Source organism: Pezoporus flaviventris, unplaced genomic scaffold, assembly GCF_033815535.1.
Source record: "Pezoporus flaviventris isolate CSIRO_AGI_PZ_B2104156 unplaced genomic scaffold, CSIRO_AGI_Pfla_v1 ptg000090l, whole genome shotgun sequence".
Classification (NCBI taxonomy): domain Eukaryota; kingdom Metazoa; phylum Chordata; class Aves; order Psittaciformes; family Psittacidae; genus Pezoporus; species Pezoporus flaviventris.
This window is the reverse complement of record NW_026892638.1, coordinates 1,741,567-1,757,293: the sequence shown is the minus strand read 5'-3', so window position 1 is coordinate 1,757,293 and position 15,727 is coordinate 1,741,567.

Here is a 15,727-nt window from a genome sequence, read left to right as displayed (position 1 = left end):
ATCACCCAAGGCTCTGCCCAACCTGGCCTTGAACACCACCAGGGATGGAGAATTCACAACTTCCTTGGGCAACCCATTCCAGTGCCTCACCACCCTCACAGTAAAGAACTTGTTCCTTATATCCAATCTAAACTTCCCCTGTTTAAGTTTTAACACGTTATCCCTTGTCCTATCACTACAGTTAAGAGTCCCTAATGAAGAGTCCCTGCCCAGCATCCTTACAGGCCCCCTTCAGATACTGGAAGGCTGCGATGAGGTCTCCACGCACCCTTCTCTTCTCCAGGCTGAACAGCCCCAACTTTCTTAGCCTGTCTTCATACAGGAGGTGCTCCAGTCCCCTGATCATCCTCATGGCCCTCCTCTGGACTTGTTCCAACACCTCCATGTCCTTTTTATGTTGAGGACACCAGAACTGCACACGCTACTCCAAGTGAGGTCTCACGAGAGCAGAGTAGAGGGGCAGGATCACCTCCTTTGACCTGCTGGTCACGCTCCTTTTGATGCAGCCCAGGATACGGTTGGCTTTCTGGGCTGCGAGTGCACACTGCAGCTGGCTCATGTTCAGTTTCTCATTGACCAACACCCCAAGTCCTTCTCCGCAGGGCTGCTCTGAATCTCTTCTCTGCCCAAGCTGTAGCTGTGCCTGGGATTGCTCCCACCCAGGTGTAGGACCTTGCACTTGGCATGGTTAAACTTCATAAGGTTGGCATCAGCCCACCTCACAAGCGTGTTGAGGTCCCTCTGGATGGCATTCCTTCCCTCCAGCCTATCAACCGAACCACACAGCTTGGTGTCATCGGCAAACTTGCTGAGGGTGCACTCAATCCCACTGTCCACATCACCGACGAAGATGTTGAACAAGACTGGTCCCAACACCGATCCCTGAGGGACACCACTCGTTACTGGTCTCCAGCTGGACATTGAGCCATTGACCACAACTCTTTGTGTGCAGCCATCCAGCCAGTTCTTTATCCACCGAGTGGTCCATCCATCAAATTGATGTCTCTCCAGTTTAGAGACAAGGATGTCGTGTGGGACAGTGTTGAACACTTTACACAAGTCCAGGTAGATGACATCAACTGCTCTACCCCTGGCCATCAGTTCTGTAGCTCCATCATAGAAGGTCACCAAATTGGTCAGGCAGGATTTCCCCTTAGTGAAGCCATGCTGGCTGTCACCAAGCACCTTGTTGTTTTTCATGTGCCTTAGCATGCCTTCCAGGAGAATCTGCTCCAACATTTTGTCAGGCACAGAGGTGAGACTGACTGGTCTGTAATTCCCTGGGTCATCCATTTCCCCCTTCTTGAAAATGGGGGTTATATTTCCCTTTTCCCAGTCATCGGGAACTTCACCTGACTGCCATAGTTTTTCCAATATGATGGCCAGTGGCTTAGCAACTTCATTCACCAGCTCCTTCAGGACCCACAGATGGATTTCATCAGGTCCCATGGACTTGTGTACGATTAGGTTCTAAAGATGGTCTTGAACCAGATCCTCTCCTACAGTGGACCCAAGGTCTTCATTCTCCCAGTCCCTGCGTCTGCCTTCCAAGACTTGGGTGGTGTGGTCAGAGCATTTGCCAGTGAAGACTGAGGCAAAGAAGTCATGAAGAACTTCTCCAAATCCAGGGTAGTCTTCTTGAGACAGTATGTCTACACACAGTGGTTAACAAGTGATATTTCTAATTGTTGCTGGGTTAAAATGCAAAGCATGCGAAGTTAGACGGTAAGCATAAGAATAGCCGTATTGCAGAAATGAAGACCCTTTCTAGCAGTGTCTTGCTATTCAAGTCTCATGGCCACCACCAGAAACCCAGGCTGACAGGTTGCTGAGCAGGCCCTGGTTCAGCTGTAGAGCAGCCGGCCTCCAACAGCCTCTGCTTCCCATGGCTCTGCCAGGCCTCCTGGTAATGGAGCAACCCAGGAGACTCCATGCAGCTGGACTCCCCATGCTACAGTGTGAGGGAAATGTTTGTTAGTGCAGGGGTCTCTGTAGAAACCCTTGCCGCTCAGAAATGCCCCTTGGCATTTTGGAAGTTTCTTTGGGATGTTGCTGTGCCACATATTTGGTTTCAGTGTTCCCAGTGGTCCCTGGGTTACAGCTTGCTCTGTGCCACTGTCCACTTTGTACCCATCTGGGTTTTATTAAGGGGCCTCTTTCCATTAATAACTCTGGGAATCTGGTCTTATCGATTCATCAATTTGTGCAGTAACAACGATTTCTCACACCTTTGTTTCTTGTTTGAGTTAGAAGAACCAAGTAACTTTTTGGTCTCAGGCTCAGTTTTCATTCATAAATTTAGTCATGGTCATCTGTGGCTGAAGATTGGGTTTGAGAGTTGGGAGTTGTGTGCATTTTTCCTCATTCACCTCAGACAAGCCATGCAAGTTTCCTGTTTCAGCTCTTCCAGCTGTAAAATAGGAACAGCGATGTTCTGTTACATTGCTAAGCACTTCTAAACCTGTGGGTGGTGTGGGTTGGTTGCACTGTATTAATTGCTTATCAAGCTATTTATGGAGTCTGTGGAAACACAGGTCAAGTGTTTCTTTGATGTATTCTTTCTGGAATAAATGGGGATTATTTTTAAAGTACATGTTGCTTACTTCAGTGACTTGCTGTGTCTGCCCAGAGCTGTCCTGACTTGATGTGTTTTATAGATACTTTGTAGAAAATGAAATGTTGACAGTATTTACAGATTCATACATCAGTACATTAACCTTTTACCACATCCCCATGTGGTAAAAGGTTAATAGAAGGTGAAGGTAAGATTCCAGAGGGCTAAGCCACAGCCTTCTGTACACATAAATTGATATTTAATCATACATTTATAATTTTTTATTCAGTTAAACTGGCTTAATGTATGTATATTGTCCTGGTTTCAGCTGGGATAAAGTTAATTTTCTTCCTGTTAGCTGCTGCAGTGCTGTGTTTTGGCTTTAGTCTGAGAACAATGCTGGGAACACACTCCTGTTTTAGTTGTTGCTAAATTATGCTTACCCTGATCAAGGACTTTTCAGTCTCTCACACTCTGCCAGTGGGGAGGGGCATAAGAAGCCGGGAGAAAGCAAAGACCTGACCCAAACTAGCCAAAGGGGTATTCCATACCACAGCATGTCATGCTCAGTAAAGAAGCTGGGGGGAGTCACCTGAAATGGATTGATTGCTGCTTGGGTATGATATATGTAGGCACATTCCCATTTGTGTTTGAGAGGTTTGCTCTGCCATAAACATAAAAATTACCCATCAGCCCATTAAACTTAACTGAAATAAATAATTTTAATCAGTATACAACTTAACTGAATTGGGTTAAATGATACTTGTAATTTAACTAGTTTGAAATAAGGCAGCTTATGCTTCCAAAGTAGTGAAGAAGTGAATGTGGAGTTGGCACCGTATAGAACAGCATCACCCATTACAATGGCACGTTTGGTAGCTGGGGAAGTACTAATTGCATAGGCACAGTTGCAACTTTATGAAGTGCTTATTTTCTAATGAATAATAGGATTTCTGGGTTTTGAAGGTAATGTTAAAGACTATTCAAGCCTGTAGAAAGGCAATTAACAAAAATCATAGATCACTGAGGCTGGAAGGTCATCTAACTGAACCTCCCACTTACAACAGGATTCACACTAAACTTTGGCTGGGTTTCTTGGGCTTTGTCCCAGGGAGTCTTGCAGATCTCTAAGGAGGATTATGCTGCAGCGTTCTGCAGCAACATTTTCCAAAGAGTCCAGGAAAAGAAGCAGCCAAATCATAAGTTCCTTAACTTTTGAGTGATTTTATCTTTTTCTGTCTTTGTGTCCAGCAGTGCAGATGCCATACTGATGTCTGCGTCATACTGAAGCGATTAGGCTACAGGGGTGGGTAACAATTTCATTTTATAGCTTTGACTTCTTCACCTTTGATCTTTACACAGGTAGGTCTTTCTTTGCTGAAAATGGACCTGTGGCATGATCCACAAACCCCTTTCCCTCTGTGAGAAAAGTGGCTGAACACAATTTATAGCAAAGCAAATGCACAGTTGTATTTAGGCTGGAACTTAGATTATAGTTATCTGCCATTCTGCTTTTACACAGATTTTTTTTTCTTTTCCTTACTAAAGTTCAGACATGCCTTTCTTCCCCTCCTCTTCCCATTCCTCACTTCTGAAAAAGTAGCTTACCTCTTCTAAGCTATTTTACAAATTTGAAATGCACATACATTTGCACATATTGGATGGTTTCCACTGGCTTTGTTTAGCTGAAGAAGCCCCATGCTGGCTTTCTTCCATCCATCCTGCCCTGTGCTGGCTGTATGGAGCATTTGGACTATCCATTAACCTTATTTTCCTGCTCAGGAAGAATGTGTGGGCAGGGTGTCAGTGGTGTTCCTGGCTGTCAGCTCTTGTGCAAAGGTCCAGCACACTGTTCTGTTGATGGCGGAAAACAGTAGAAACATTGAATGCATTCTGACACAGCAACATCAAGTAAGGAATTAAAGGACATAGTGAGCTTTTATGAAAGAGATGCAGAGACAACATACGTAGAACTTGTCTAGCTGATGACTTTATTAGGCTGGACGTGTAGTCAGAAGGATAGTATATACAAACATAAATGCCTCGATACTATTTTCTTTGACATTGGAATAAAAGGATGTGACAGGAAAGACTAGAAATTAGACACCTAATCTGTAATTGTAATTAAAACAGACTTGGCCTGTTGAGCATTTCTAGGGCTGCTGTGTCATTACTGTGGCATTTGAAGCAGAATGTATAAACATGAGGACTCCACATTTTCTGCCCAAATACTGGTTTGTATGTTGCACACTAGCGTGTGTTTACAGTGTGACCTTGAATTTTAGTTCAGGTATAATAGTCTGCTCCTATTTGGTGTTTTTACAGAACTTGCATCATTCTTGGTGGTGATAATTTCCACTCACATACAAATGATACTTCAGAACAATGTGATCTGTTAGTAAGATGTGGTAAATCCATACTGAAAGCACCCCAGTGCTTTTGGTAAATATCAAGCTGATAGCTGAATATTCTATCCTGCTTTTTTTTTTTTTCCCAAAACTACTGGGCTCTTTGGTTTTCCTGTGGTGACAGTATGATAGTGTTATAGTTCCAATCCTTCTTAAAAAAGGGAGAACGCAAAACCCGTGAAACTTTGGATGAGGCATTTTCTCAAATGAGACAGCGTATTGGGTTTGTGTGCAACATTTTGGTACAGGGGGCCTATAGGTGTGGCTTCTGTGAGAAGCTGCTAGAAGCTTCCCCCATGTCTGCCAGAGATAGTACCAGCTGGCTACAGAGTGGATCCATTGCTGGCCAAGGCAAAGAGTGTGAGCAGTCCTCCCCCTGAGGAGGAAGGAGTGGCAGAAGCAGCATGTGATGAACTGACTGCAACCTCCATTCTCTGTCTCCCTGCTCTCCTTGTAGGGAGGAGGTAGAGAAAATTGGGAATGAACTTAAGCCCAGGAAGAAGAGAAGGGTAAGGGGAAGATGTTTGGGTTTTGTTTTTCATTTGTTCTGGGTTTTTTTGTGGTTTTGTTGGTTGGTTGTTATTTTTTTAAGATTTTATTGTATTTCTCATAATCCTACTCTGATTTGATTGGTAATAAATTTACTTCCCCAGTTCAAGTCTATTTTGCCTGTGGCAGTAACCAGTGAGTGATCTCTCACTGTCCTTAAATCAGCCCATGAGCCTTTCAACATATTTTCTCACCCTGTCCAGCTGAGGAAAAGGAGTGACAGAGCAACTTTGGTGGGCACGTGGTGTCCAGCCAGGGTCAACTCACCACATACAGGAAGGAGCCAGATGGTATATTATAAAGGGAGACAGGGACAATACTTTTCCTTGATACAAAGCTGCCATGTACATGTCTTAGAAGAGACTTGCTCAAGTGGAAATGCTTGCACATAGTATGGCTGCTGCTGCTGCCATCTCTGATTGAGGTAAACTAGACTTGAGTTAGTACATTTTGAGAAAAGCGTCATTAAGGAAAAGAAGCACCCAGAGCCCGCGTCAGTTTCTCTTCTAAAAAGCAGGTGCTCTGAAAGATACTGAAACTTCACTGCAGCTTTACTAGGGTATTACAGAAAGGCTCAGGAGGCTGTGCTGATTGCCTTAGAGGGGGCGGAAGGAGTCTCTGGGCTTTTTTTGCTCAAGGCAGGTGAAAGTTTTTTAATGATGGTTTCTTTGTTATTTGTAGAAATTGATTTAAAGATGTGCTGATTTGGAACACTAGTGACTGACTTCCACCTCGCTTCTCAAGTGTTTGATAGAACACATGAGTTTATTTAAAAGACTCTTCCCTGGGCTACAATTAGAGACTTCATTGTGATTTAATTAAAGGCAGCAGCTTTTCTATTGCTGAGCCTCTTTTCTCTGCCTGAGTTTGTTCTCTGAGATTGAAAAGTTGGCAAGTCTAAGCTTTACCTGGGGCGATGAGAAGATTAGAGGGTATACAGAGATGCTGCAGGTGGCATTAGCATCATAGCATAACAACTGGAAAACAAGAATCACTGCATCTTACACTGTAGAGCTTCAATTCACCATTTATTCATAGACATAATAGGAATTGGAAATCATGCAGTTGGAAATAACTACATGCAAATATTTTAGAACTAAACTGCTAGGGGCCATAGAAAGTAGGATGAAAATACAGGTGGTATGTTCATTTTTATCTAATACCTGGAAAAATTAGCTGTAGATGAATTGAAAGACCTTTCAGTTAGCATAAATGTAGAACTCCTCATTGTTAGAAGTTCAAAGCAGCAGAATTGAAGGCAACATACCATTTTCTCCAAGAAATTTTATGCTTGCTTTTGTTTCCTGCAATTATTTCTTACCGTCTAATACAGCACTTCCAAGTCCTTTATGGCCTTAAGATACCCACGTCAACTAAATTTTATCACTTATCTGTCATTTATACTAATCTGATTTGGAGTCCAGAAGTTGTTTCCTGTGCTGTAGCAGGTCTAAGGGTTCTTAATACAATCACCATGTGTCATGGCTAAATTTCCATTTAATTTGCTTTAGCAGAACATGTGCATGTGCTCAGCCACCCTGCACCTGAACTGGTACAACAGTTAGGAGCTTCCATCACTAGGAGATTATCCATATCTTACTCCACTTGTATTTCAAGAAAAAATGATCAAAGGTATTCTTTGTTCTTATGCCAAACTTCTTCCTCTTCACTTGAATTCTGCTTGGTACAGGCTCTATATAAAAAGCTGTGATAGAAAGATACATCCAAAGGAGTTGAATTATGTACATCACCAAAACAGGGAAAAAAAAACAAACCACCAAATTGGTTTGGGAAAGTAATTTCAAGTAATTGAAAAAGCAGATGATGCTGGGAATGAGCAGGGATAAAATATATACAGCTGTTATTACAGCCAGTTGGCAAGTCACTTCTCTGACTTTTGTATTGCTAATAATGTTCTTAGAAATGCACTCTTATTTCCAAACTTTTGCTCAACTGATGTGTGAATGCCTGGAATTGGTAAAGCTTCATCTCTCTTCTTTGCCCTGTTGTTGTACCCTGTGAAAACACGAGCAGGTTTAGATGGTTTATTTCTTTGCCACGCCTTGGATTCCAGACTTTCCCTAAGGTAAAGCAGAACCAGAAAATCATCAGGCCGTCAGCATACAAGTAATTGGACAACACAGCCCCTGAGGACAGAGCTGCCTCCAGAAACCGAGCTGGAGTTGGCCCGCTCAGCTGGCAGATCAAATACTCTCTCTGTTTTATTTCATTAGAGCACATCAGCATTACAGTTTTCAAGCCCAGCCAACAAATTGTATTATCTGTGTTGTTTTCATTGGCTGAAGAATCTTGGAATTCTCTCTTACGGTTTTCTTACATGAAGATTTATTTTAAAACTCTGTACCTATATTTTGGCAACAGACACAGGCAGCATGTCTTCTTGTCCTCTGTGCCTTGTCCTCATTTGAAACCAAAACAACTGAATCAGGTTCTGAAGGCTGTAAGGAGCTGAAGATCTGAATAACTGAGCTGTCCTAAAATTCAGTATTTTACCTAGAAGTTTTTGTGTCAGTCTATGTGAACTGAGATGCTTTCATTTCAGTTGCTGGACAGATGTACACACCACAGAGCTGCTGCTGACACTATTGCCACCTTCCCCTGTGCTTCAGAAGCTGTGCTTTCCTCACAGCCCCAGTGAAGCATTGCTCACTGCAGCCACTAAGCGAGGGTGCAGAAGAGGCAGCCTCTGTCCCACATCTGTAGAAAAACCTTTGGGCAGTGATCCTACCTGGCAGTTTTTAAAGGCTGTTGGAGCAGATAAACAGGACAGATGATGAGCTTCAATACTGCAGCCTTGGGAAAGAGTCAAGACAAGTGCTGCAGTCAAGATAATATACTGGACACCAACAAGAAAAAAAGCTCAAAGTCAGGTGTGTGGAGATGTTCACTTCAGATGACCAGATGCAGAAAGTGGGGGTTTGGTTTGCGTTAAGGAAATGGATTGCACTTCGCAAGCTAGGTTAACTTGCAACAGAAACTTGCTTGCTTAGCCCTAGAGTGTTTGGCCACCATTTCTTCAAAACAGAATTTCCTCTACTGTCTTTATTCTACTGTTTTTGTTTAGTTGGCTTTTTTTTTTTTAATAGATTTTCTTCAAATCTATTTCAAATTTCATAACAATTGAACTTCTGAGTTCTGCATAGTGTCCAAGTCCAGCTGAGAGATAGAGTGATATGAACTTGATTTGGCAAGGGTTTCAGCTGCCTTAGAGGCATTCCACAGTTGCCAGGTTAGCTGATGATAGAGTGAAATTTGGGAGCTGCTCACAGAGAGTTTAAAATTAAACTGAAATGTTTCCTATTAGACAAGCAGCACTTTGCATAGTGTCTGAGAGGGATTGCTCTGAATAGTCATCCTTCTGGTGGCTGTTGCTTTGTCGCCCAACAGAAACATGGTGGGGTAGTGATCCTTTGTGCTCCAGGAAGCACAGTGGCTGCTGAGCAGTAAGGGGGAGGATCTGCATCCTCTCTCTGGTGCTGTTAATTGAGCTGAATGTCCAAGGTTGGGTTAGCTGTCAGGACTGGTAAGGTCATGTTTGCGCACCCAGTCAAAGCATAGGGATGACAGAATCACATGGCCAGACAATTCAGTTAAGATTTGGCTGGTTTTGCACAGTTGGAAAAGAATGCAGTCCTGGAGTGCTATGAGCCAAAGGACAGGGCATTGAGCAGCTTCTCTTGTTTCCAAGGCTGGGATAGGAGTGTGTTTGAAGACAGGAATGGCCACACCTGGATGTATGGTATAGCTGCTGAATCTACTCCTGGGTGATTACATTGCTTCACAACAAACTGGACCTGAAGTCTTTCTAAGGGTGGATTCATTATCTTTTCCTCTGCTGCTGGGTAAATGCTCCTGCAAAATCTTTCTATTTCTGTTTTCTATTGAGTTTACTGTTGTGACCAACCATTCAATCATGTTCTGCATTTGTGTGATATGTACAGAAAAGCAAATATGTGTCTCCTTGCTGAGATGTCCTGGAAGGCATCACCAGGCCATTGTTCCTTGCTGCAGTTGACCCCACTGATGTGAGTGAGCCACATACTGAATGTTTAATGGAAGCTGAGTTATGGATGAGTGGCTTGACCAGATAAAAGTAAAATAACACCCAGAGGAAAGGGGAAGCAGCCAAAAAGATGTTATATCAGTGTTTCAGATAAATGAAGATACCTGCCTTATTTTTAGCCCCAGGCAAAAAAGCAATTTGATCTTGGGCCATAAATGTAGAAAATGAACAAATCTGCTGCTACAGTATTGCTTAATCTATCAGAGGGAAATATAATGGAGGTCTAGTGGCTGGAACATAATGCCAGATATTAGCAATGAAGTTCAATTTTAATTCTTTTTCAGCAAAGGTATTTGCCTTTGGAACAGATTGGCAAGGAGTATGTTTGATCCTGTGATATTTCAAGGTACTGGTGGTTTGGCTGTAACTTCAAGGCTTGTTGTGGGAATTACCCTAATTTTTCATGGTCAGTACTATGCAGAAGGAAGGATGTATTTGATCAAGGCTGCAGGTAAAATCAGAGACACCTTAGGAAAAAATACAGCTATATTCATGTGGGAGTGGAAGTTGCTCGTATTGACCATTGGAAACATAAAAAGCCCTTGCATTACCTAGCACCAGCAATCCATACTGGCTCTGGGACTCGAAGTATCGGGGCTCAGGTGTCAGCCACAGCTAGTGGTTCTCCTGGTTCTGGTACATGAGAAGAGTCTGCATCTGTCACTTGTGATTGCTGGTCCTGCAGCAATAGCATGCTATATGTCAGCTCTTATCCTACAGCTGTCTGTAGTAATACACATAGCGAGGTTTACAAGCTAAGGGACAGTTAACAGCCAGTGATACAAACCGAGTCTGGTCTAAAAGCCAAACTGCAGTTTTTACCTGCCTTATGCTACTGAAAAGCAGCATCTGCAACTGAAGTTAATGAAGAGGAGCTGGTGCTGCACAGTCACACCTTGAATGCTCCTTGGTATAATGTAACTACCTTCTCTCCCAGCACAATCCCACTTCAGACTTCAGAGTATTTCTCCTCACTGTTCAGTGCCTCCATAGGAATCCTATTCCTGCCACCAAGTCGCTTTAAAAATTATAGATGGGTCTTGCTCAAAGGCTTTCTCAGAAGCTTAATTCTTGACAGTTGCCAAGCAACTTTTCCAGTTCCAGAAACTGTTTTTCCATTTCCTGAAACAGAGTTTTAAACTCCAGTTTGTCAGGCTCTGTGGGAGCCCCCTCAGAGAAAGATTAAAGTTTAATTAAATATTAGGAGGAAACAGAAATGGTTAAAGCGTGAATGAGCAACAGAAGTAATTTTTGCTAGTAATTCTGACTGTTGTCTCAGGAGCATGTGCCTGTGCTCTTGGTGTCGAGGGACTGATCCCTTCTTTCTATGGCTCCAGTGACTTAGCTTGTTTTTTGTTTCTTTTCCAGTGTCAGGAATGGCCTCTATGGGAAATCAGTTTTACACTTCTGCTGGCAAATATCTTAAATATTTAATGACTCTGAAAGGGGTTTTTATGTGTTAGGGCAACAGGAGTGTTACTAAATGGACTGTGGTCTTGCAGCTGCATTGGACTGGTCAACTTGTTTGACCCCATGGACAAACTGCATTACCCTCTTTTATGAAATATTTGTTTCACATTTAAATTGGCTAAAAAATTATCTGTTTGTAGATGCTGCTCTGGGAGCAGGGCTGCTTTCTGAAGACAGCAGTGCCTCCTGGGCCAGTGGGTGAGCCAGAGGTCCTGCTGCTCCAGGGGGTTTGTGGAAGGGAGGGAGGGATGCCGAGAGGGATGGTCCCCAGGGCACAGCCATGCGAGGCCCTAGCAGAGGGAACAGGGAGGTCTGCAGGCCAGCTGGGGAGGTTGGGAGATATGAAGGGTGCATGGGAACGCTGAGGCTGTGAAGAGGTAGAGAAGGTAGAGAATGCATAAAGGGTGTGGAGCTCCTTGCAGAGCATATATAAAATCTGAATGGCTTGGAGGTTTTTCTTCTTTTTTTGTTGTTTTTTTTTTGTTTGTTTGTTTGGTTGGTTTGTTTTTTTATTTTCCCAATATGCATTTTGGTTTTTTAGCTTTTTTTTCAGTATTTTTCCATTATTATTTTTATTGCTTTTGAAAATGCAAGTTGTCTAAGATGACCCCCAGTTCTCCAGTTTAAGATTTGGGCCAATGCCTGTATCACATACCTGGGGCCTTACCTTCTTCATGGACTTGTATGTAAAGAAACAGCAATTTCTGTGGGCCTAAATATAGCCAAAATAGTGCTACTGTGTGTATGCTGGGTTTATTGTGCTCAGGTGAGCCACTGTTTAAGCAGTATTGCTTTTGTCTCCATCCCCTCCCACATCTGTACAAAGGTGTAAATTCAGGCAGCACTGAAATTTGGTGGTTTTGAGACTGTAGGTAACCAGGAGTGAGAGCAAAGCATGAGTGGTACTTCAGGAAGAAGGGACCAGACATCACAGGTGCAGAGTATCTCTGTGAAAAAAAGTTTAGAAGTACAAAGAAGTTAGTTTTGCTTGGGCTCTGCTATGATGGAGTCATTTAAATAGTGTCAGTTGGATGCTAATTGTGCTATGATTTGGAGGAAAGCTCTGAGCTTGATATTGAATTATGTGAGTCTTTGAGGAAGTCAGCAGTAAAATTGTAAGAAAATATCTACTGAGGTTGCTGTTCTACACAATACTGGAATTCTGATTATTTCTCCTGTGACCACATTGACTTTCCTATGAAAAAAAGTTAAGTTTTAAAGATTCCCCTTGGTTTTGGAGTCACTTGAATATGAAAAACTGTGATTTTCAGATGAAATATTTTGCCAGTTTCTCAGTGAAAATATGACTCATCACTGTGGGATTGTAACAGGTAAGTCTCAGGAAGGGTTTGACCAAATATTAATAACTTGGTGGCATGTATATACTCTTTAAATATTCTCCAAAATACATTTATCCTTCTGCTGATTCCTTTTCTCATCTTCCGCTTCTGGTTTGTCCTGCATGGCACTCTTTTCTGCATTTGTGGCTGGATAAATTCTACTCTGCAACCTGTCTGCAATACCTGTCTGCAAAAAATGTCCTGATAAACTCAGGAAGGGTGCATTACCAAGGTGTATACTACCTTTGACAGGGGAAAGGAAAACCAGTTTGCTGTATTCTTCAAACCTGTGGTCTAAAATAAGCAAGAAAGCAATATGAACAGGAGCTGAAACCTAGGACTTAGCCACTCACCCAGAATGCATAGAACTGGAGCATTCAGAATAAATATTGAAATTCTGAGACTTGATGTCAACTTTAGTATAAAAATGGAAATGATTCTTGCAAAGCAAGCTATCAGTAAATAATAAAAAAGTGGGGTACCTCTATTAGGAAGTAAGCCTCCTACGAAAACCCTGTGGCTCAGTGTATATGTATGTATGTCCTTGTTACCTCTCTGACATGAACAAACATTTGACTCACTGCTTAGCACACAGATTTTCAATCAGCCCGTGAATAGTGAATAATGCAACAGCTACCAATGTGATATTTATTTCTAGATGCTGAAAGTTGTTTTTAGTTCAATAATTTATGAAAATTAATCATACTGTCTCCATCAGTTTTGGGAATGTCTGCAGCATGCATCAGCTCAGAAGGTCACACGGAGGATTGTTTTCTGATTGCTTTTATTGGCTTCCTCCCACAGTATTAAAGAAAAGAACTCTCTGCTCAGTATATTCTGCCAGTTAATATAGATAGGCATAAATAGATGAATGTGTGTATGCGTGTGTGTATGTTTTCACTATGATCTCATAGATAGATAGATCTACCTTGTAGGAACTGATTAGGGGCTTCATGTCCTTATTTGACCAGTCTATTGTTTATTTTGTGATTCTTTCCTTTCTAGCCTACATAACTGTCTTGCAATGACCAAGAAACCTGCAGAGCATCTCTTGAGCTGCTTCTGAGGACAGAGCCACTGTACAGCAGACTTCAATAAGGCTGAGCTTGGCTAGAATAAACATGATTTTATGCCTCAGAATCTGGGGCCAGCAGAACTCAGGACCAAGAAGCCTTCCAGGAAGTGGGACTAAGAGAGCAAATGCATTAAATCCTTCTACAACTGTGCTGCACAGGCAGATCCTGGAGACAATCTTTAGAGAACTAATGAAGTTATGCCCAAAGCAATTTCCTAATGGCGGTTTGCTCATTATCTTTTTATATTTGCTTGCTTTCAGCTTACTCATATGCACTTCTTGTAAAAATTATCCATGGTTTTACAGGTTACAGGTGCAATTCCTTCTTCTCTCCCCAAGGACATGTTCACTGACTGAAGAACCCATTCTGTCCTCCTGCAGATGTGTATTGTAGTGACATGGGCATGTCACCCTTCTGCCTGTAAGCCAGATGCACCTTGTATTCCTTCAGACTTTCCTTCCCTTAGGGACAAGGACTGAGAATGAAACTTTTGTATTACAAAAAGAAACACCTGCATTTGTCCAACACGCTTGGAGGAGCAGGAATATCATTATGTTTCCTAGGGGCTGTAATGGACAGTGGTTGTAACTGGAACAAACTCTTTTTCTGGAGTAGAAGAGGAGAGATATTTTATAGTTCATTGGAACAATGAGGAGAATTTTAGGATAGATAACAGAGGAATAACAAGGCTGTGGTTTAAAATTTACTGATAAAAGGAGTGCCTGAAGAAATACAGTGCTGATAATTGTAGCACAAAAAAAGTAACAAACTTTATAGAGCAAGTGATGTTGAGCCATCCTGATTTGCAATGGTGAAGCAAAACCTTTGGATCAAAACTATCTCTTCCTTTCTAGTACAGGCTGCGTGTCTGTTTGTTAACAGCATCAGCACTCGCCATTTTCGGAATACCATGACTGTGGGATTCCAGGGTAAGAGCTATTATCTAATCGCAGCCATTTTTTTGAGGTCTAGACATAGTAGTTACCATAATACAATATGGAGTTTAATACATGCTAACCACTAGAGGTAGGACAGCAGAGTAGTTAGCACATTTTTATAAACCTTACAGGGAGCCTAGATCAATTAAATGATAGGCTAAAAAGTGATGACCAGAAAATGTCAGAGGTGAATGATAGACCTAATGATAAATCTGAGCCTGGAATTTCCACAAATGGTGGGCAGCAGCAGCTGGAGTACCATGTTCCCAGCAAACATAAATTCAGTAAGATGATAGGGTTATACACAGCTACTTGATATAAAGTAATATATACTATTAATTAAGACAATAAATAACTGGTTTGTCACCATGATCGTATTCCTCTGTCTTCGAATGTAGAAGTTCATATATGCACATAACCAAACACTTGTTGAAGCTTAGATAAATTTCGTAACATTTTCACCCTAAAAGGGGACTTCCCTAATGTTCATTGTAATCCTTCCTCTTGATTTGAAAGGTCTGCTTTCCTTCCTTTTACATTTGTTGGTATTTTCATTCCGTTTCAACATAGCCATCATTTGCATACGTTTCTTAGCCCTGTAGCAAGTCGATTTGTCATGTTATACTGATACTGGGGTTGAGCTCTTGTGATTTCCCAGCTAATGTCTGTGGGCAGTACTGCTTTTTATCATGTAGAAATAACACGCCTAGAAATCTTGAACAGGAATATAGCAAACTCTTTCAAGTTAATAAAACATGTACCTTATCAAACAGATTTTTTTACTGTTTAGTGAAGTGTGTGGTTCGTTTGCTGATACCAAGCTGTCTGCTATGCTGCAAAGTGAGCTGCTGCAAAATATGCAGCCATCTAGTTCAGGCAGTGACACTGGAAGTACTGCGCCTGTGATGAAGCTGAACCTTGGAGAAATTACTGCGCTGAATGCAGGCAAAGGGATGAGGACAAACAGTAAAGAGAAATGAAAAATATCAGAAAGTTTTAATTCCTGAAAATGGCTGACTTGAGTTTTGTGTATAATGCTCCTGCAAATGCCACATGAGGGGGTAGGTTAGGCACACAGCATTCAGGGCAGTTTGCATACACACAAGCTGCAGATAGTATGACTTGCAGTAAGGAAAGATGAAAATAAGAATAAACCCCACATAATCCATTTAGCTTACTGACTTCTGTAGCAGCAGTAGGACAAATGCATCAGGGCGCTATTTACTGACTTAACCAAGCCCAATGCTTCGTCTCACTTTTCATCTTAGACATCCATGATCTGAAAACCTATTAGGAAAACTCCCTGAA